Here is a 21303-nt window from a genome sequence, read left to right as displayed (position 1 = left end):
GGATTTGCTCTTCAGTGGAAAGCAAACTCATTAGAACACTAAGGGAAGATTTTGTATTCTTCCTTGAAACATGTTGAGCATTTTGAACAAAAGCATAATTATAGTTGTTATAGTCAGCAGAACAATGTGAAGCAGTTTTACTTAGAATGATATGCAAGCACTTGTCAGCTTGCCATTCACAGGAACCTTTTAAAATGCCCCAGTAGTTACTTTCTAAATGCATAAATATTAAGTCACTGGAACATAATTAAAACAAAGATATTCAGGGAAAGATATTCTTGCATTTGGATTTTGACCACACAATCCATGGCAGAAAAATCTATGTATTTCTAGAAAAGTACTAAAATAATAGTCCATGCAAGTTAGATTTCTTGCTTAAATTAAATTGATATTTAAAAAATTCCACACCAATCGTCCCCTCTAGTCTTGGCATAATATTGTACTGTCCATAGTATTTAACAATAACCTGCTTAAAAATGTAAGGAGAAAAGAAAATTCTTACGGTAATGCATCAATTACAGCCATTACCACTATGTGTAGGAAAAGGTGTATTTTGCTCCAGTAATTTGGCGGTTATCTAGTTGCAGGAGCTTACTACCTTGCAAAGGATCTCTGCACCGTACTGAGTCATTACTGGGAAGCACCAGGGTACTAAGCCATTTTGAATGCAATAGTTACCCCGGTTCTGTAATACTTAAATACCAAAATCACATACCTGCATTGCTGAACTTCATTTTAACAAGTCAGATATTTGTGTATGACACTATTCATCTGCTTGTTGCTGAAAGCATGTACTACGGGAGGCCAAATTTTTAATCTGTGTTACCGCTGTGTAAATCTGGCAAAAGTTTATTGATTTCAGTAAGTTTCCTGGTGAAATTTTTTCTTGTATAACAGGGTAGAATTTGGGTTATGTTCTCATTTCCAAGACCAGTGCTCCTGCAGTCTTCTGCACTGCTCTATACTGGCAGCAATAAAGGCCCTGCATAGCTCAGATAACTGCATCCCAAAAGCAGAAGTGCTCCTTGACATTTGAGCTCCAGCTCATGGGGGTTTTGCTGCCTTTCTCCTCTCCAGCTTCTTCAGGCTGACTATGAGCATTCATTAGGCTGCTGCATTATAAAAAAACTAGTTACTAAGGCATCAGTAAGTTAATTTAGAATCAATACATGGATTTCTTTTGGTGGTGATTTTGTGGGACTGGATATATTGCAGGATGAAGACCCCAGGGCTGATTTGGTAGAGTATCAGCTGGGCTTTCAGCTCAGTCCCTTGTGAAGTTGGGTATGTGAGAAACATTGCTGTGCACCTCTTGCTGTGAAACATGCTCGAGGTCTTTTGACTCTTATTGCCAAAACCTACCACCTTGCCAAAACCAGCCTGTTCTCAGCTACGTGACATCATACATAGTTTTCACCCCAGTGAAAAAGGAAATAAGTAGTTCAGACATTCAGACACCTTTGAGAAGACTGTCAGCAAAGGTTAAACCAGCTCCATATCCAGAAGGAATACACGCTGAAAATAGCATGCAACTGCACTTCCTTTAGTGGCTAGCACTACTATTCTAGGTAGTACAAGGTTGTTTTTATCTTGAATGGTGGTGCAAACTTACTGGTATATATTTGTGTAGAGATGTGAGAGTACTTTCTGAGGGACAGTATAGTCCGTGGATCACCGCGTGTAGCTCAGACAGGATTGCCACAGGCATTAGAAGTTATTTCTTAAACACCGATAAATATTGACTGCAGGAATAAGGAAGTTCTTTGCGAAAACATGTTCAAAAATGTAGATTGTCTTCACACTAGAGGACCTACAACAAATTATCTGACACTCAGGCTGTTACTTAAGAGTTTGAAGCAAGGCACTGTGTTTAAAAATACTAGTCATGATATTAGGGACCTTTTCTTTTACACAAAATGTTCAACAGGCTTTGCTACTAACTGAATAGATGAATGAAAACCATGCTGTTTGAGGTTTATGCTCATGTTTTTTCTCAGAGAGCCACTTTATACATTTTAGTAATGTTCACAAAATTGCCTGAAATCCAGCTTTAATGATTTAAAATTAAACTAAAGCTCGGTTTTAGTTTGTGCCTTTCTGGTTTCTGCAGAAGTGGTGGGACTGACAGGAAAGCATATGAGAACTCATTGACCAAAAGAAATGGAAAAATTGGCTGTGCAAGCAGGAAAATAATACATTAAAGAACAAAGCAAGGTCAGCTTATCACAAGGTCAGAAAGGTTCTCTTTGAGGGATTTGTTTGACAATAACGTAAAGAAGAAATACATGTAAGGAATACTGAAGACTAAGGGCAGATGATGTGTATGACACAGCAGTTTCTTACATCAAGACTGAAACCTGTGGTGTTTTTTTCTTGGGTGAGGGGTTTTTGGTTCATTAATTTTTTTTCTTTGATTCACCGGGACAGTATCTTTCCACATGGCAAAATTTGATTGTGTTACACAAAACAGCAGCTGTGGCAGGGCATTGGGAGTAATCAACTGTACAAAAGCAAGGAAGATCTATACTTTTGAACTGCATTTTATATTATAGCAGGCAGCTATATGAAGGTAACAGTACAGCAAGTGCTACTGGTTCTGAAAGGTACGTGAGAGTCCATAATTATTATTTTTTTTTTTTAGATAGTGAGTGAAATGGACAGTCCCACAGGTATGGTCTATGACTGCATTTAGGGACAAGAAATGTATCCTCCCATCTGCTGTTCACTCAGTGGTAGATTTATGCAGTGACATACTCCTGATCATAGTAATTTCTTTGAAAAATACGTTGTAATTAATGCATTGCTTTCTCTGTCTCAGAGGCCAGAATATAATAAAACTCAAGATTTAAAAATAATACGCTTTAGTATTTAGCCCATGGGAAACCCCTTGAGGTCTAGCTTCATCAGAGGCTTTCACTAGCTGGGACATCAGTCAGGGTAGGAATGAACCTTGAGCAGAACATAAGTAAATGTGGAGTATCTGAAAACAGGGTGTAGTTACGAAAACAGTGTTCATGCTGAAGTCTGTGGCATTGTCAAGTCCCTCATCTACCCACCCACCCCAACCCCCCGCTTTTTTGCTATGTCTCCAGTTTGGGACATAGAATTTAAAAAAACCCAGCAATTACAATCTTGACCAAGTGTATAAGCGTTGCACTTGATTTTCTTTATATTATTATTATGCACGGTAATTCTTTCTTCTCTAGCCTGTGGAAAGTGGTGCTACCCCTATAAACCTGTCTGAAAGTGGTGTTAGCTCTTTAGGATATTGTGACAAGTAAATTCATAAGGCCCTGAAGAAAGATGAAATAGTCTGGTTTTAAACATGACCTTCCACACTGTATCTTTGCCACCAAGCTCTTCTTCCACTTGGTCTGAAGTGATAATACTGTAATTTGGCCAGAATACAGTTATTGAATTGATTACCTGTCCTAGCTGTGGATGCAAAGCACAGCATTGTGGGGGGCTGAGTTGCTGAACTGCAGAAGCAGCTTATGAAGGAGGCACAAATTCTTCCCCCTGAACTTGTATGGGCGTTCCTCTCCATTTGCTATGCACGTAGTATTGTTCCTCCTGCATATTTGCAGCTTGTCTTAATGTGTTACATAAAGGCTAGGTTACATAAAGTGCTGGGCACTGCACTAATACTGGCAGAGACCAACCTGGTCCTGAATGAACAAAATAAGGATTGAAAACTTGCTGAAGGTCAGTGTCAGCCAGTGCCTGAGGCAAAAGAAGAATCCAGGTGTCCTGATGCACAGTATGGTGCCTTTCCACTAAGCTGTGACATCACTGGTGTGCAGTTAATGCAGTAAAAATAATGGAAGGGAAAAAAAGGATGACATGTCATCTGGACTGTGAGCCACCTCCTTTTCAGCTTTAAATGAAGAGCAAAATCCTATAACAATGCAGTGAGACAGTTGCCCCTGATGTGTTTGTGTTATGGCTGGTACTTTTAAAAGACACCAGAAAAGGCCATGCAGAATCATCTTGAAGCTTATGTTAATTTTTAATGTCAACTGCATTTTTTGATCTGTTACAATTCAGTGTGCATTTATTGATCTTGTTTTTCATACTTTCTCAAGGATGTAAGACTTATCTGAATACCTGCTGTTGTTGTACAGCTTTTACCACAATTTTGCAATGGGTTCACACTACCACAACATTTCTGGATGATACTCTAGAATCTGTGTAAGAACGCAGTCTTTCTTCCACATCTTTAAAGAAAACAAAATTAAACAAGAGTCTTTATAGCAGTGGTGACATTTAGCCAAGACCTTCTATGGCTATATTCCCACCAATGCAGCACCCATTGATTTGAGCAGAAATAGGACTTCTGCTTTGCTTTTCATGGAGAGAAGTTGTTTAGGATTAAGCAAGCCAGACAAAGGTGCCTAAAAATGATACTATGGCAGATGAGTCATCATCTGAGGATGTCTCTCTCTTTGATCATGTGTTAGCCACAGAGGCACATGTGAGGCCACATTGTAGGTGTCCCTTATAGCTGTGAAGTTCAAAAACCTGTGTTCTGAAATAGTCTATGACTCACCTGTATCTGCAATGCTTGCCCTTGTGACCACAGGATTTTATTATTTTAATGTCCTTCTAACACAGCTGCCAGCAATTCTTCAGAGCTTCTAGTTTGTTCAAACAGCAGCTGTCTGCTTCCTCGCTGAAGTCAGCAACTGTGCCTGTTTTGCTATTACACTGACAGATTGCCTTTAAGTTGTCCCTTTGTTTTTTGCAGACCTTAAAGATACACTACTTGCCTTTGTTTTTCTCTAAGCCTTGTACTTTGAGATTTGCATTCTAGCAATGTCAGAACAGTAAAGATCCTAAAGCTGTACTTTAGCATGGAAAAACTGTATATGGTCTTCTGTTGCTTCTAGGAAATTAATTTCCCTTCAACAACGACCTTGGTATATTCTCTCCACTCTCTGCCTTACACTCACTTTTCCATCTTTTGACAGAGGATTGCTGCATAATGTCCTGCTGAATGCACATAAAGTTTAAAAGTAAAACCTGTGTTTTGTTCACACCCTAAGCATTTGACAGAGAGGGTTTTAAAAAATGCAGTCATTACATTTCATAACGGCAGTGTAAGCTGGAATAGATCTTAAAGATAAGAGCATGGGGTAACCAGTACTGTTAGTTTAGACGACAGGGCCATGAAAGTTGGCTTTGACTCAAGTTTCTAAGAGGGGGATTCCAAATGTGGTAACAGATGTGGACTTAAGCTTGGGAATTTGGTGAATTCTGGAAGCATTTTGTTATGAGAAAGATTTGAGGTAATTTTAGAACATGTAGCTCTTCAGGAGAAACAAAGTACTTCTGTAGTATTTTAGTTGATTGATTGGGTAACAGGCTGAGGCCTGGTTCAAAAGGAATCCAAAATTTCTTATCAGATATGGCTGGAAAGAATTCTGATTCAATGAATATTTTCCTTGAATGCTCAGTAGGTGAACAGATGACAGGCAGAGGTATAGTAGCCTTTCAAGTTTTTACACCATGTAAAGTGAATACCAGAAGTACCCACTGCCTTTCATGCTTCCTTTGTTTCCTGCATTCAGTTCAGTTCCAGCATGCTTTTACTGAAGCTTGGAAGTGCCTCAGGCTCCTTAGCACTTAGGCTGTGTTAGCATGAAAAGCATATGAATGCAGCAAAGCATTTGACTAGTCTTGAATTCTGAGTTTAAAACAGGAAGGCTGAATGACAAATTTGGCAGCATTTGGGAATTTGGAGGTAAAGCCCTGAAGTGAATTGCCTTTGGGAAGGCTGGCATAATCATATGGGGTCGACTAAAACCTATCAGTCTAATGGCTGCTAGATGCCCATGTCCTGCAGAGCAGGAGCCTAGTTCACTCCCAATTAAAATTCTGGCTTTAATCTGAGTGAAGATGGGCCAGAACAATTTTCTTATTTCCTTTCTGCCCTTTCTTAGTGTCTGTGCTTCATTTCTGTTTCATTTACTCTCATGAGGTCTCTTCAGAGGCAGAGCCAGGCAGGTGTCAAGCCTGGGAGCCCAGACATGCATTTTGTTTGTAATTGTTTCCAAGGGAGCAGAATTGTTTCTTGCTTCATAGTTCTACTGCAGGAGCCTTTCCACTCAATTTTCTTTCTAGGAAGAGGAGGAGCAAACTGCTTGATGCACCTTGAAAGATACACTCTTTGGTTGCAAAACCATACTTATCAAGAGGACCAGAGTAGGTTGAGAGACTGATCATACTTTGAACATGTTACCTATTTCTTAGAGCTGTGAGTAACCTCCTGAGAGGTGACATATTTACAAAAGTAGCTCTCCAACTTTTTGCCACAAGCACTGACTTGCTGAAAATAGGATCCTCAGAAAGGAAAAGTGAGAGACAGTGATTGCAACTGCTCAGAGCCACCTCATGCCATACATGGAAAGTATAAAACTGAAACATATACGCAGCTGCTGGTACCAGCTGTTACATTCATTATAGTAATTGCTACCATTAGTGTGCTATTAATATTTCTTTTACAAATTTGTAAGAGAAATAAAATGAAAATGCAAAGTCTGCTCCATCTGTAACCATTTAGGTTCTTTGTAGGTCAAGTCACACTAGCAACAATTTCTAGCAATGCTGTTGTCCTCTAAGGAAACAGTTTGTGGGAGAAGCTTCGTTTCTCTGAGTTACTTGTGAAATTTCCATTTTGTGCTGGAGGAGAAAGACAGCATGTCAATTTGGGAAGGCATAGGTATAGCTGCTACAGGATCTGCTTGCCTATTGCAGCAAAAGCCTAAAACCTTGCAACAAGTGGCAGGAAGCTTTCAGGGCTGTTTAGTCTTTGGTGTAGCTTTGTACATCTTGGAGACGCTGGGGATGACAGCAAAGGCAGCCTTTTATCAAATGGGCTGCATGTGACTAGGTCTGAATAGGTGGCTTAGCTTTCGTATTGGAGGCAGAATGCTAAACCACCCTCAGATGCTGGCATTGGTGTGAATCTGAAGTAATGTCATTCTTAGAATTGCAAGGTGCTCCTGTATCAGCTCTTCATCACCAACATTTTCCTAGAAAAGCTTTATTGTGGGCCAGGATTTGGCCTTATGATGTGCAGGTTTTTTCTTCCCTATCCCCTATTTTTCTCCATTTCTTTGGGGAAATTCTCATCTATAAAAGTGCTGTTGAGTCAGCATCTTTCAGCTCAAGAGTGCCATGTTTTTAATTTCGATTTTCTTTTTCACATAAACTATTAGAATGGAGAACGCTACTGATATAAATGACAATTATTCACCCAAATGATGAATACTTCAGCTGAGAAAAGACTAGTTAATTTATCTAGTTCATCTCATAAGAAAATGCAAAGTACTGGAAAAAGTTGTTGTATTGATGGTTTGTGGTCTGATGCACTTTCAATTGTCATGGAAAAAATGATTAATGAAAAGTATATTTGTGGTAAAAGTTAATCATTTAGTGATCAGTAAATGACTCAAGACCATATTAGTACTGTTGTCTGCAACAGAATTAATATGCTAATGCTGCATACACATGGCTATATCGTGTACTATTTCATAGTGACATTTGCACAGTCACTGCTTCATACTGAACTCTTTCACTGAAATCAGCTGAACTTCTTACATGTCTGCTTAACATTACTGCCTGCTTTTGCAGCACACTGAGACTCTCGTGAGGTGCAGCCTAAAGTCTCAGTCCTTGTGATCTCTTAAGCCTGTGCATTTACAGGGAAAATACTTCCAGCACTCCCTGTTGTAGAGAAAATGTGAAAACCATAATCCTAAAGCTAAAAGCCAAGAGGCAGTTCAAAATGGCCTCAATTTATTTGGGAAGCGTATGATTTTTTTAAAGCCAGTGCTGCAGCATGGGAGAAGCGTGGCATGATTTCTGGATGCAAGGGATCCTCAGTGCAGGTGCCACTTTCACAGGGCCTCCCAAGCTTCTCTGAAAAAGGTAACCACTTCTGCATGATAGTACACTGAGCCACCTGCAGGCCCAATGTCTTGAACAGGCTGTGGCTAAGCAATGCAGTGAGATGGGATGGGCTGCTTCTTCAAGAGGCTGGAGGGCAGCCTAAATATTCTCTTGCTTCCCACACATGCCTTCATATAAGCACATGGAAAGCTGCAGGTCTGCCCCAAAGGACAGTTTCACCACACACCCTCCAAATACCTTGTCTGACTTCATGGAGAGCAGTGGGAGAATGAGAGACATCTGCTGTGTTGGGAGGGATATGCTGCAGTTCTGCTGCAAAGCATTAAGAAGCACTTAGTGCATTATTTTCTTTTTTTACTTCCTATGATGACTGGTGCCTGCTTAAACAGCATCTCCTTGCAAAAGCAGGTGCTGTGTTTCTTCCTGCACTGATAGGTGTCCATCCTTTATTTAGCAGTACTGTGGGCAGAGCTGCAGTTTGCTGAAGTGTGTGAAAGCACCTTTCTTGTGCTGTCTGTACACCCTTCTCCCTGCCTGGAGGGTGAAGGGTAAGAAAGCTGGTTCTGGGAGTTTCCTTCTTCATTATTCTGGATTTCCCCTTCATCCTTATCCAGTGTCAGCTTGTTCACCCTCCAGGCTCAGTGAAAGAGAACTTGTTTGCCCATCAGATTAGCTGACTCTCACACAAATTCCATGCATCCTCAGAAGCAGAAGGCGGCTGTACTCTGAAAGTGAACTCCAGCCCAGGACCAGCAAAGACATGACTATAAAGTTCATCCCAGCCAAAAATCCATCACTTCAAGGAGAGGCAAAATATAAAATTTGATGGATTTGGAATGAAAAAGCAGTTTATTCCAGAAGTGTCATATATAGCCCTGATTGAAGCAGCAAAGTTTGAGGGAGACCCTGGTTAAGTTTTAGCAGCTCATCATTAATACTGCATCTGTCATGTTTTATGATGATTTACATAGTATTACAGAAATAATGGACCAAGTGCTCAGCTGATGTAAATCTTCATTGCTCACTCCAAGTCAGTGAAGCTCTGCTAGTCCCTTTGGAAATTCAGAGTTTGATTTGCAGTTTTTATCGTTACATACAGTATTTTCCCTACTTCCACAGGGTTTGTAGTATATATTTCAAATAACATAGACAATGTTGATAAATCCATCTGAATGCAGATCTTTCTCTGCAGATTAATAACATGAAGTTGATCTCACAAAAGAACAAGTCCCTGACCTCACATTGCCAACGCAATTAAAAACCCTGAAGAGGTCTTGCTATGGTATTAGCTCTTAGGATTGCAGTTCTCCCAGCAAAAAAAGTAATTTGATGTTTATGCTGCCACAGCAAATTCAATTCTATTAATTCCCAAGTTGCATCCCTTGCATGTGAGAATACCCATCAATTTGTCTTTATGAGTTCTGCTTCCAACTAATATCTATGTGCACTGCCTTAATATGTTGAACCAATCTGTTCATTTAAAAAATACTTGATATGACCTCAGTTTCACTTCTGTCATTATCTTTTCATCCAATTTCTTCCTACAGTTCATAGATCTGAGCTAGGAATGTGGAACCTGATTTTCAGGGCCCTCTGCTTCTGAAATGTAAAGGGACAGAGATGCAGTCAGAGAGCCACCACTCTGTCCCTACAGGGCAGGATCTTGCCTTGGCAGACAGCCAGAACAGCACACTACCTTCTTGGAGAGCTGTGGGCTGCTATGCTGGCCAGGCTGTGGAAACTGAAGTTTAGGATATAATTTTGACTGGGAGTAAAAGGAGGAAAATTCAGTAACATTCACAAATTTGGCCTAACAGAGAGACCTGAACTGGTGTGACCTGCCAGCCATTCTTTCAAACAGATCACGCAGGTCTTAAATCCAAAGCCTATGTGTCTGCAATCTTAGACAAAGAAATTTAAAAGCCTTGGGCTTGAAATCTGATTTAAATTTAAATCATAATTGATTTTTTTTCTCATTTTGATTTTTATGAACAGATGGACTATAGCTAGCAGTTGCCCTTGAGGAGTCTTTAAAAGTGTAGTTCTGTGAACTGTTTCCCTGAAGACTGATACAGCTGCTATTTCTTCAGCTATCTCTGAATCATCCTCAATTACTGTATGTCTTTATAAAATAATTACAGGTTTTATCCAGGAACTGAGCCTGGCTCTGTATTTTTCATAAAACACTTCACAAGAGCTGGTTAGCAAAAGAACTGATTTTACCCAACCAAGTTTTCAATTGTTTAGCTTTGAACTTTTATTCTCTTATTAAATGTTTTGCTACCATGCAGCAGCTATATTCCTTTGGAACTGAAATGGAAAAGATTTTGCCTGCTATATCCATCTCTTTGCACTTATCAATTTGTCTGCCAGAGTAAATCACACACGGAACAAACTTAGGAGAGTTATTAGTTCAGATGAAGCTATTCAGACTTAAACCAATAAATAAATTATGATCTTGCCCTGGAACATCTCTGCCTGTGCAAAAGTCAGTCTGCTCTTTCTCTTTCCCTTTGAATGTATAATGGGGAAATACTTTGTTGAAAAATATCAGTTTTAAATGCAAGATGAGAATGGACTGCACGAAAGTACGTGGCATTAGCTCTGGATGCAGGGTGATGGAGGTTGAGTAGTAGCCACATGGAATTATCATCTGATGATGCAAATACAATTTGTGAGAGTTCACCTAGCCCTTGCCCCTCTGTATCTCCAGATACATCTTTGCCAATGTTTCAGCCAATGACAGATATGTTGCAATAAGGAGGGAAGTAGGTGAAACCACTAAGATAGCCAACTGTCCAGGCAATACAGCTCCTCACGCATTAGTTAGGCCTGGCAGGTCTCTTCCTTCAGGTACCCTAAGACATTTGGGGTAGGAAACATTTTGTAAAGGAAAGGTTTTGTTCCCTCTGTACTTTCCACTTTTACTACCATTAAGGACAGCTTTTACTCATGGCAGAGATCAGGCTAAAGTACCAATCTTTCTTCTGGAGAAATGTGAGGAATTGGGGAGCCATATAGCTTCCATGTGCCTTTATATAATGGCACAAGAGGGGATTATTATTCTTTTAAGATGAGTTAGTGAAGTTATAGATTATCAGAAGTGTTGTCAGTAAAATAGACTTTCAAATCTGTAGAAATTATATCTCCATCTTTGTTTTCTCTATTCTTTTGAGCACATAACCTGTAATTTATATACACTGCTATGGAGGATTGCACGCATTAATCTTTCACCAGCATATATGTTGCTGAAAAGAAGTTTGGAAGGAGCCTAAACCCTAGCTTGTCTTCAGCCCAACGTGCTCAGCAGCTGCTGCTGGAATTTTGCAAGGCTTTTTAATAGAGTTGCCACTTCCAACTGGATATGTTCTGGAATAACCTCTGAACTCTGGTGTTTCCAGTGCTGGTAAACTATGTAACAATCAGCAGCCTGGCTGTTGTTGGGGAATATGATTAAAATCACTGTATGCCCTTTGGTTTAACAAAGTAAGTTTCATTCTTCCAACTCAGAGTGTGCAGTCTGTTGTAAATTGATTCAACTGACTCTCATTTAGGGCATAAAACTTTCGATTAGATCTCTGTGCTCTATTTTCTTAAACTTCTCTGCTGAAGGTGCTTATTATGAGGCAGTGAGAGAAATTCCTCATGCCCATGAGGACTGGATGGTTAAGTAAGAAATGTTCCTGTGATGGGGAACAGTATGTTTAGTACCTCAAGACTGAGCACTCATAGGCACTTAAGTGACCTGGCCTTCTTAAAAATCTTAGATTTTAAATTACTTAAATTATGAGGCTTACAAATTCAGCTTAGTGTAAACTGATTTAGATTTTTTTTTCCATGTTTGCTTTCTATTTTTTTGGCAGAGCTCCTCATCCAGATAATGGCACTGCTAGAGCAGACAAATACATCTGGGGCCTGTCCTGCATCACACTGACTGCCTTGCATGTTTACACTGTAAACATCGCACGAGGAAAGAGAGACCTAAGGGTGAAGTGACTTGTTCAAGATCAGGTAATCAGGCCCTGGACTGAGAATTTCATTCAGTTGAAATTTAATTTCATGTGCTCTTGTTAAATTGCAGTTTTCTAGTTTGCTGCCTCTTTTGATCCTTTGCTTTGATGCCCAGAGTGCTCTTGTTGTTCAGGGGCTACAGGTGTTAATAACACTAACTCTGTTCATGAAATATTTTTTTTTTAATAAAGGCATGATAGATTGCTTCAGGGATGCAGCTGATCACAAGATAGGAAACGTAACTTGAGGATCTTGAAATAAACTTATGATGCTGGAAACCTGACATTTTTCAAGATAAATATATTTAATCAATTCTTCCCTTGAGATTGCAATTGGAACAGAGGCACAACTCCCTTTGTACCTGCTTAGAATTCATTTCATGTCAGTGGGGAAATGAAAATAATTTATATGCAGTGACACAAATCATTGGTGGGTAGGTGTTCAAAGAGCCCAGAGTCTCCATTTTATGTTTGGTAAATGTGTGCCTGTGTCATGTAAGCAGGTAGGCCTACTCATACTACTTAATATTTTTTACAACTGCTATATTAAAGGAGGAAAGTAGACTTACCTCTGGGTAGGGGCAATATGCACAGAGGCACCCTCGTGTTTTACTGCCACCCTATAGTCTCTCCAGTGCACAGTGAAGGATGCCAGTAAGAAAACCTAAAAAGTTTTCAGTATTCTTTTCTGATTTACGGTTAAGTCAAAGGTTTCATTTTAAAGGAAATTATATTCATTGATTCTTCCAAATATTTCAATTAATGAACAATTTTCTCTAAATATCCAGAGTTAGATTTAATTGCACATAATTAAAAATTGTATTGAGGAAAGCTGGCACTTATTGACATTAGGAGAGCTTGATAGAATACATCTTGAGGCTGACTAGTATAATTGTGTTTTCTTCCTCTCAGAATCCCTACTTTGATGATATTAGGCTGACTATAGAATAAATGTGCATAAATATTTCCGCCAATTCCAGTGGACTTCTGGAGATGTTTATTTATTGCCAGTTATTTCCTTCCAGAACATAATTTGCATCTGAGCCACGGACTGCCCTACAATATCTTATCTCAATGTAATAATACATTTAGGTCTTTTAAAGTGTCTGCATACAAAGTGAGTAGTAAAGGATAAAACAAGAACTCTTCAACTAGTATTTGACACCTAGGGCAAACAGCAAGGAAACACACAATCTCCAAGAACAGTGCTCTGTAAGGCTGGGTACTTTCAGCAGAAGTCAGCACCACAATACAATTTTCTACAGATTGAGTTGTTTTTAAAAGACAATTTGAAGTCAGATCTGCCATTCTGAAAAACATGCGTTATGTTTCCTTTCAAGTGTTGCTCATATGGTATGGCTGGCATATTTTGTGCAACAAAATTCATTGCCATCGAGTGGTAAGAAGTTGGTAAATAGGAGAAAACTATCACTACCCACCATCTGCTTCTGTACCACTTCAGGTGCTGCATACCTTTGTGTATGTCATCTGTTGACTCATTTCTAATTGACTGACTTACTCCTGTATCCTATTACAATATTTGGTGTTTCTGGAGGATTTTCATTGTTGTAGGTTGATGTTTTTTTTCCCCAGCCTGCTGATATACGGGCCTTTTGTGTGTAGCTTCTCTGACTGTAGACTATTAACTCCAGCTGTGTCTTCTAGACCTGAGACTCCTATTGTCTGGGTTTATTTGATATATATTTTTTCCCCTCTGTCTTGTTCTCTCCATTTCCACATCAATTTGCCTATTAGCCCTTAGTGATCTTTTCCAGTGTTTTCTGCATTGGCTCTGTTTTTTCTGTTTCTCCTTGACTTAATTTCCTTCACTGAATCTTGGTTTTGCTTTGACATTTCTGTATAAAGGCAGGGTCTTATTGTTAACTGAGTGTGCTTGAGAGTTAAATTGGAAAATATGCCAAGAGGCACACAAGGGAATTTCTCTAGGTCTTTGAGTCAGTGTGTCTCAACACATCTCCCTCATACTACAGTACAATACAGCACTGGTTGTAAACAAGCTGTTCCATTACCACCTCCCTAATGTAAGGGATGACAGTGTAGGCAAAGATCAATACACAGTAAATGTCAGAATTAGGAAACTTTTCTGAAGTTCCTGAGGAAGAGGCAGTGCTTTTTGTAGAGTGGATTCTCAAGGGCGTTGTTATGGTTAGGACTCTGAGAGGGAGCAGAGTCACAAAGCAGGTATAGCAGAAACAAGTCAGTGCCAAATATCCAGTATGCACAATTGCTTCATTATGGCTGCTAGAGGTACAAAGTATATGTATATTATATGAATATAGAACATATCTAAACATACTAGTATTCTCTGGGAAAAAGTAGTTTTGGAACAGACTTTTAGTAAATGCAGAAAATCTGGTGGGTTTTTTGTGTTTTTTTTTTTTAATCTCCACTCCCATTTTGTAATACCTTTTCCCCCAGCTCTTCCCTGTCTCAGGTTTCCTTCTTGCTTATCTTCTAGTCAAAGTGTGCTGACCCTCAGAGATTAACTCTGCTGTCCAGGGACAGGTGGGGCAATACTGTAGAGAGAATAAAAATCCCTTCTTGAAGACCTGAACATCAGTCTTGCCTGAAGAATCTTAATAGATTCTTTAAATTCAAGAAAAGGAGACATAGCGATGAAAAGAAGAAAGGTAAACTGAGACACTGGCACATCATTTATGCAGGAATGGGAATGATGGGTGGTACCAGCAGCAAGGCAGTAACAGACTGACATCCTGAGTCGTCTCATGCCCTTTACATTTTCTCTCTCGCCAAATCCAGGCCTGTGACTAAGCTTCCACAAAAATATTTACTTAAGTGAATGTATCATATCTTTTACCAATTCAGATCACCTGCCTAGTTTCACATTCTCCATAGCATCCACTGTGTGTGTGTATATATATATATATATATTTAACGCTCACTGAAGGAATGTTGTGTTGATCTCAGTCTCCTTTTGATTTAGTCATAAGTAATACATTTTGCATGAATCTGGAATTATCCCTGCTGTCAGTCAGTTTGTCTTTATAACTTGCTGCTCCTGAAGGGTGGGGGGGGTGGTGTTGGTGGATGTGGTTACAATTCTATTACCAATGTTAATATGATCCAGACCTGAATAACTGTGTTTGGCACATGAATGCAACTGGAAGGATAGAGAGGAAAATGTGGTATCAATGCAAGGAAGGTGCAACAGGATTTGGCTTAGAAAAGAAGCATGGAACTGTCATTGATAGGGAAGTGTGAAGAAATCCCAAGAAGTAAAAGTAGCAATTCCTGAGTGGGGTATTAGAGAGAAGAACATCCTGATATATCTACCAACAGTAATTTAGGAGAAAGTAGATGTTGTCTGTAAAGGGTCTGAGAGGCCAAAAAAGAAGATTAGTTTATGCAAAGTAAAATGAAGAAAAAGAAGATAGATTTCATACAGTCATCTTCCTGTGTGAAAACAGGTTCAGAAAATTTTGTATTCATGTAATTTTTATACAATATTTACTTACAGAGATGTAAACTATTTGATTTCTTTTCCTTTGTTTTTAATTCTTATCCCCAAATTACATAAGAAAGGTTGCTTTACCTTATCTTCTGCCGTGCAAGAAATGTCTCTTTGAATATTTTGATTTTTTTAAGTGGAAGTCTTATTTTAATGCATCCTTTGTGCTTTCTTTACAGAGCTCTTTGAAAGGATATGATTTGCTTAGTAATTAGTTGGTGCTTAAATACTTATCATTTTTTGTCTAGAAGGGAAATTTTAAAAGCTTATCTTCCTATCTGCCAGGAAATATATTTTGCAAACAATAGTTCCTCCAGCTTTTTGTACAGAAAAAATAATAAGCAAAACTGCTTTATTTGTACTTTCTGGTGAGAGGACTCTGCTCAAACCACAAGATGAGGGAAATGTGCTCATGGCCTGCCAGATACAGCTGATGGAGTTCTCACAGAAGAACTGTTAATAATTCAGCATTGGGTTCTCTCCTCTGAATGAAGTGTTGCACTGCGGGCTACAGCCCAGCAGGGTCTGGCCTGCTGCCGGTGCCCTCCCCTCTGAGGTGGTGGGACCTCACCTGCTTCACGCCAGACCATTCAGGTGTTGCCTTTCTGAGGGGCTAGCAAACATGCAGTGAGACAGGAGCATCTGGAGTGCCTGGGGGGCCTCTGTAGCCCCGGCAAGGCTAGGTGTGAAGCACTGGTGGGAAGACTTGCTGGAGATGGGCGCTAGGCTGCACAGGGGCTGCACAATGAGCCCACGGCCATCCCCAGGCTGTAGGCAGGGAGTGCCCAGGTGTCCACATGGGGAGCTACCTCGTCACCAGTCAAAAAGAAACTGCCCTGGCATTCTCCCGTGGAAGCTGTGAGGTGACCTGCAAGTATTTGTTAAACGCTGAAAGCCAAACCACTGAGAACCTGGTAAACAGTGAACTAAGACATTTTATAAGAATGTGCTAAAACATAAAAAAAAAAGAAAAAAGAAAAAAAGTCTTTTTAGGCTGGACCACGTTATTGAACCCAGTGTCTCACATCTACCTTATGTCGAACTGTTTGGCCACAGCCTTAGTCATCTACTGAGGGAAAGTGAAAAAATGGTGTAGTGAAATCAGTAACATTAATAGGTCTTGCAAACAGAAATTCTCAGCCAGCTGTTTAAGCTGATTTAGTGTATCTGTATATTTTAAAATATTACCAGTTGCATTAGATTGTAATTCAGGGAAATACTGAGTAAGCAATGCACTCTCATCCTGTCCTTGTACTGGCAAATACAGAGAACTCGGAAACCATTTGGCACATGGTACCCAAAATATAATTTGTGTGTGCTGCAGATGGATGTTTCAGTGAAGATCAACTGATCAATTCCTAGCTCATATAGAGACTTTCTATATAGCTGTAGGCAAACTAAATAATCTAGCTCTTGCCTGAGTTTATCATCTCTAATGTGAATGTGGCATTTTATTGCATTACAAAGATGATGTAAAGCAGTCATATTAAGAATAGCGTCATATTGGGCAGAAGTACAGATGATTGCAGTAAGTCAGGCTAATAAGTTCCATAAATTCTGAAGGAAAATCAGGTGTTTCCATTGCAAGCTCAAATATATTTAACCCATTCTATTGGAAACAGAGCAGAAAAACAATAATTTAAACACTTATTACTGCTTCTTTTGAAGTTAGACCATTTTAAAGCAAGCAAATGAAAATAACTTGATACTATTTAATCTTAAATATAATCTGAAGCCTTTGAAAACTGTACAATGTTTTCTAGTTACAAAAATGCTCAGCTGTTCTAAAACTAGTTTCCTATTTTTCTAGGTGCTTTAAGTCCAAACAAAAACATTCAAATCTTTTTTCCATGTACAGTGGACTCAACCTCATTTAAATTTGATTGCAACTCTATGCTAAAGTGTAATGGAACATTAATTCTTTCAAAGCTTTTTTTTTTTTTTTTAAATAAACGGACTTCTTTGAATAATCATCTTTGATGGAAGAAGAAATCTAGAGGTTATAAAATGAGAAGGCCATTATCATGGTGTTCCAAATGAACACCTATGGCAAAGCATTTCTAGTTCTACTTACAAGTTCTGCTGGGAGCATTTCAATTTTCTGGCTCATCGTCAGGTGAAGTTAACGGCTTTTAAGGGCAGATAAGTCATGTCTGAATCTGAAACATTTGTGACTTGGAAACATCTCTGAGATTAGACAGGATTTTGTTGGGTTTTTGTTTAGCTCCCCAATAGCTAGGCATGACCTTTACAATTATATCCTCAGCTGGGGTAGACAGTTTTACATTTATAATTTCAATGGATTTTTTTTTTGTTTTACGTTAACTGGAAGTAATGCCTATGCATGCTTTTACAGAACAACTATGAAGGATGTACTTTGCTTCAGATTAATCCTGAGGTTTTGCAGTATTAAGAACAGTTGCCTATTCACCATGCTGCAAAGGAAAGACTATTTAATATGAAGAAACAGTTTGGGGTTTATCCTTTCATCAGGCTAAGACGTGCTTCCATTTGCTAACAGCTTACGAGAATTTCAGCATGGATCTCCCAGTCTGAGTTGGAAGAGCCTGCTTTTTTCCTGAAAGGACACCTCAGGGTCCTCAGGTCCTTTTGACTGTAAGGCTGGTCAAACAACAGCACAGGTTGTCCAGAGAAGTTGCAGAGTCTCCATTCTTGGAGGTAATCAAAACTTACCTGAACACAGCTCTGAGAAACCTGCTGTAGTTGGTGTGGTTCTAGGCAGAGGGTTTGGACAAGATGATCTCTAGGCATGCCTTCCATTGCCATCCACCCTGTGACTCCATGGGGAAAATAAAAAATAATAAAAAAGTAGTCAGAACTGAAAACTGTCCTTGATTGAAGTGAAAAACAAAAAGTGACATAATTTTCATGGGCAGTAAACTGGCATTCGGTTTGCTATGAATTTAGACCTCTCTTACAGGAGAGAGACATGTACTTTGGGCAGGGGAACCTTTCTGAAAAGATGTCTTTTTAAATTTGGTATTCTAACTGCCTTGAGTGACATGTAAATAGTGTGCATGGTTCAGAAAAGTTAAAAAAGCATCAGTGCAGGAATAATAACCTTCAAAGGGAAAATAAACCTTTAAAAGCAAAACCTATGTGAAATAGTATGCTGAAACGTGATAGGATTATACAATTTTGTATTTAAGCACTATCATAGGAAAATCCATCCTTCATGAATAATTGTTTTAGGTATCAGGATGTAGGAACAATGTTAGAGGGCAGTAAAAAGGCAAGTCTGAAGGGTATATACAGCAGAATCCATTACTAGCAGTCCCACTGGATTTAGATAAATGTTCAATGGGATAGCAATTCCAAAGATGACAGAGGCTTTAATTACGATTATACAAGTTTCTTACTCAAGTTTCAGTGACGTTATGTTCAGCAGTCATGTAACTTACTGTGTCTCTGTGCAAGAGACTTTGTTTTCACCTTAGTTAACAGGGTTTATTACCCACAGTGGGAAATCAGAGCATTGGATATATCCAGTGCAAGATTTTGAGAGACATGCTAAGTGTTGTTACGGGATCGGCTGTCAGATTGACTACAAACTTATTTAGCAGGTGTTGAAAGCAGGCCACCAATGGCAAACAACAGGACAGTGCTGTACCAGATTTGGTTTTCAGTGCTGGCAAAGTGAGCTTAACAATCTTCACTTCTCAACTGTTAACATTTTCTCATACTTATTTTATAGGAATATCTAGATGTAGGTGTCAGCTTGATATTAATTGTAAAAGACCTAATATTAGACACAATCTCAGTGGAACTAGGCGAGTTCAAACTGAAGTGACTAAAGTGAAAAATCACTCAGGGTGGCAAGGGAACTCTATTCTGTTATTGCAGAATAGATTTTATTTTATTTCAGTGTGTTACTGATTGGTATTTATGCTTCACAGCCTCACAATAAAGAAACAGAAATGTACTTATTGAAATGAGAATAGATGAAATACAGTAAGGAAAAGTGAGTTTTCATGGAAAGATGGAGAGGATGAGCTATGTAAAGGCTGCAATACATCTTTCACATACCAGTTTGTGCCCTTGCCAGAGTTACATCTCTAAATTGTTCACCTTTACCACAAAATTTTCTTGTTATGGTTGAAATGGGGCTATCAAAAATAATGCCTTTTTTTTTTTTCTTGCTAGGGAAACAAGATTTAACCTGGGCTTCTTTCTGCTTAAAACACAAGGACAGTCAACTTGGTAGAAGCCTCATCCAAAGCCCACAAAACTGAGCAGAATATCTGTATGACTTTGGTGTTACTGAAATTTATGCCTAAAATCACCATTCAGGGCTTTGATTTTATTTGCTTTTTGTGAGCATTTTCTTCTTTTTGATTTGTGAAAGTTTTAATGCCCTTACTATCATCCCTGGATTGAATTTTGAATTTGTTTCAACATGTTCCAGGACTCACTGCTTAGGAAGAAATCCACTGAATGTGCTGAATTTCGGCTCATTATACAAAACCTCAGCTTTTGCATCTGGTCCTCTTTAGTTGCACCGTTTGATTTTTCAAACAAACAAACAAACAAACAAACAAACAAACAAACAAACAAAATATCCTAGATGCCTTCACAACTGATCTAAGCTTTATACAGAAAAGTTCGTGCACCTTGTTAGGAACTTTAGGTTTGTAATGAATGCAGATAAGTTTTATTTGGCATGGTTTTACTTCAAATACGATAGCTTGATTTTAGAAATATTGGAATGGAAAAATCTAAACACAACTACTTCTGTAGTTATGCCAGCACAAACACATCCCTATTCCTTGTCTTTTGGAGTTTAAAATTAGAAATATCCAAGCCAATAAAAGAAAAGCCAGAATCCTTACACATTTATGCCAAATCTGTCCTGTTTGTGCTGTTATAAAATTTAAAAGGCCAGATAGGAGTGTTCTCTGCACTATGCTTGAGCTGATCCAGAGACAACAAACAAGCTTCTGCTGTTTTAAAAGACCTAAAATGCAAAGATCAAGTTAGTCTCTCAGATGTCTTATGAATGGGTTAGGAACTGTGAGTTACGATGTGTATTACACCACAGCATAAAACCAGGATGGGTCCACAAATAAGAAAATGTATGGTGTTATTATACTTCTCTTTTTTCTAAAATTTATCTTCTTTCAGGTCAGCTAAAAAGGCAAATGAGACAGGAATTTAGTTCAATACATATCCCAAGCCTACCACAGCAGCTATGAAATGCAGGAAACCTTCTAAGCCACACAACATACAGACCTTTCTATCTGTAGCACACAAGCTCTGAATGTGTTTACTACTGCAGAAGCAACAGTGGCTCTAGAAAGAGGAACAACAGAATATAGATAGATAAAGCCCTCTCTATAAAACATACTCTGTGCACTTCTTCAAATCAGTATATACATTTACTACTTGATTTTTTTTCATGGGCTAAATTATAAGTAATTAATTCCCCCATCACAGGAAAATTAAACTTTTAAAAGTTAATAATCTGTACATTTAGGAAACAGCTTACATCAGTTTCTTATTTTACTGCTTGCTTAGGTTCTCCCAACTCCCTTTCAGCAGAGCCCTGCTTTGATGTCTTGCTCTCTGCCCAGATTGCCAGAAGGCTTTCAGTTGCAAATGCAGATGTTTCCAACTGTTAGATATAGTTGTGTTGTATTATTCATCATCTCAATCAAAAAATGTATTAGTAGGACACTTATTTTACACAGAGGACACAAAAGGAATAATGGGAAAGGTAGCACACTATATGAGGAAGATGGTACTCAGCGAGGCATGTTTGGCAGTGGAGGAGCTAGGTTTGCATCCAGGTTGCTGCTTTCCATCTGTTTCATATATCCTTTGCTGAACCTTTAAAGCACTGTTTTTCTAACAGACTACCTTGTCCATCAG

General features: G+C 38.9%; 1 protein-coding gene across 1 annotated transcript in view; it reads left to right on the top strand.

Moving 5' to 3' along the window:
• TUB (TUB bipartite transcription factor) overlaps nucleotides 1-21303 on the top strand; it is a 167061-nt gene that overhangs the window by 59792 nt on the left and 85966 nt on the right. The window lies entirely within an intron of this gene.

Source organism: Falco cherrug, chromosome 10 (genome assembly GCF_023634085.1).
Source record: "Falco cherrug isolate bFalChe1 chromosome 10, bFalChe1.pri, whole genome shotgun sequence".
NCBI classification, from domain to species: domain Eukaryota; kingdom Metazoa; phylum Chordata; class Aves; order Falconiformes; family Falconidae; genus Falco; species Falco cherrug.
This window is presented reverse-complemented; position numbering and strand designations above follow the sequence as displayed.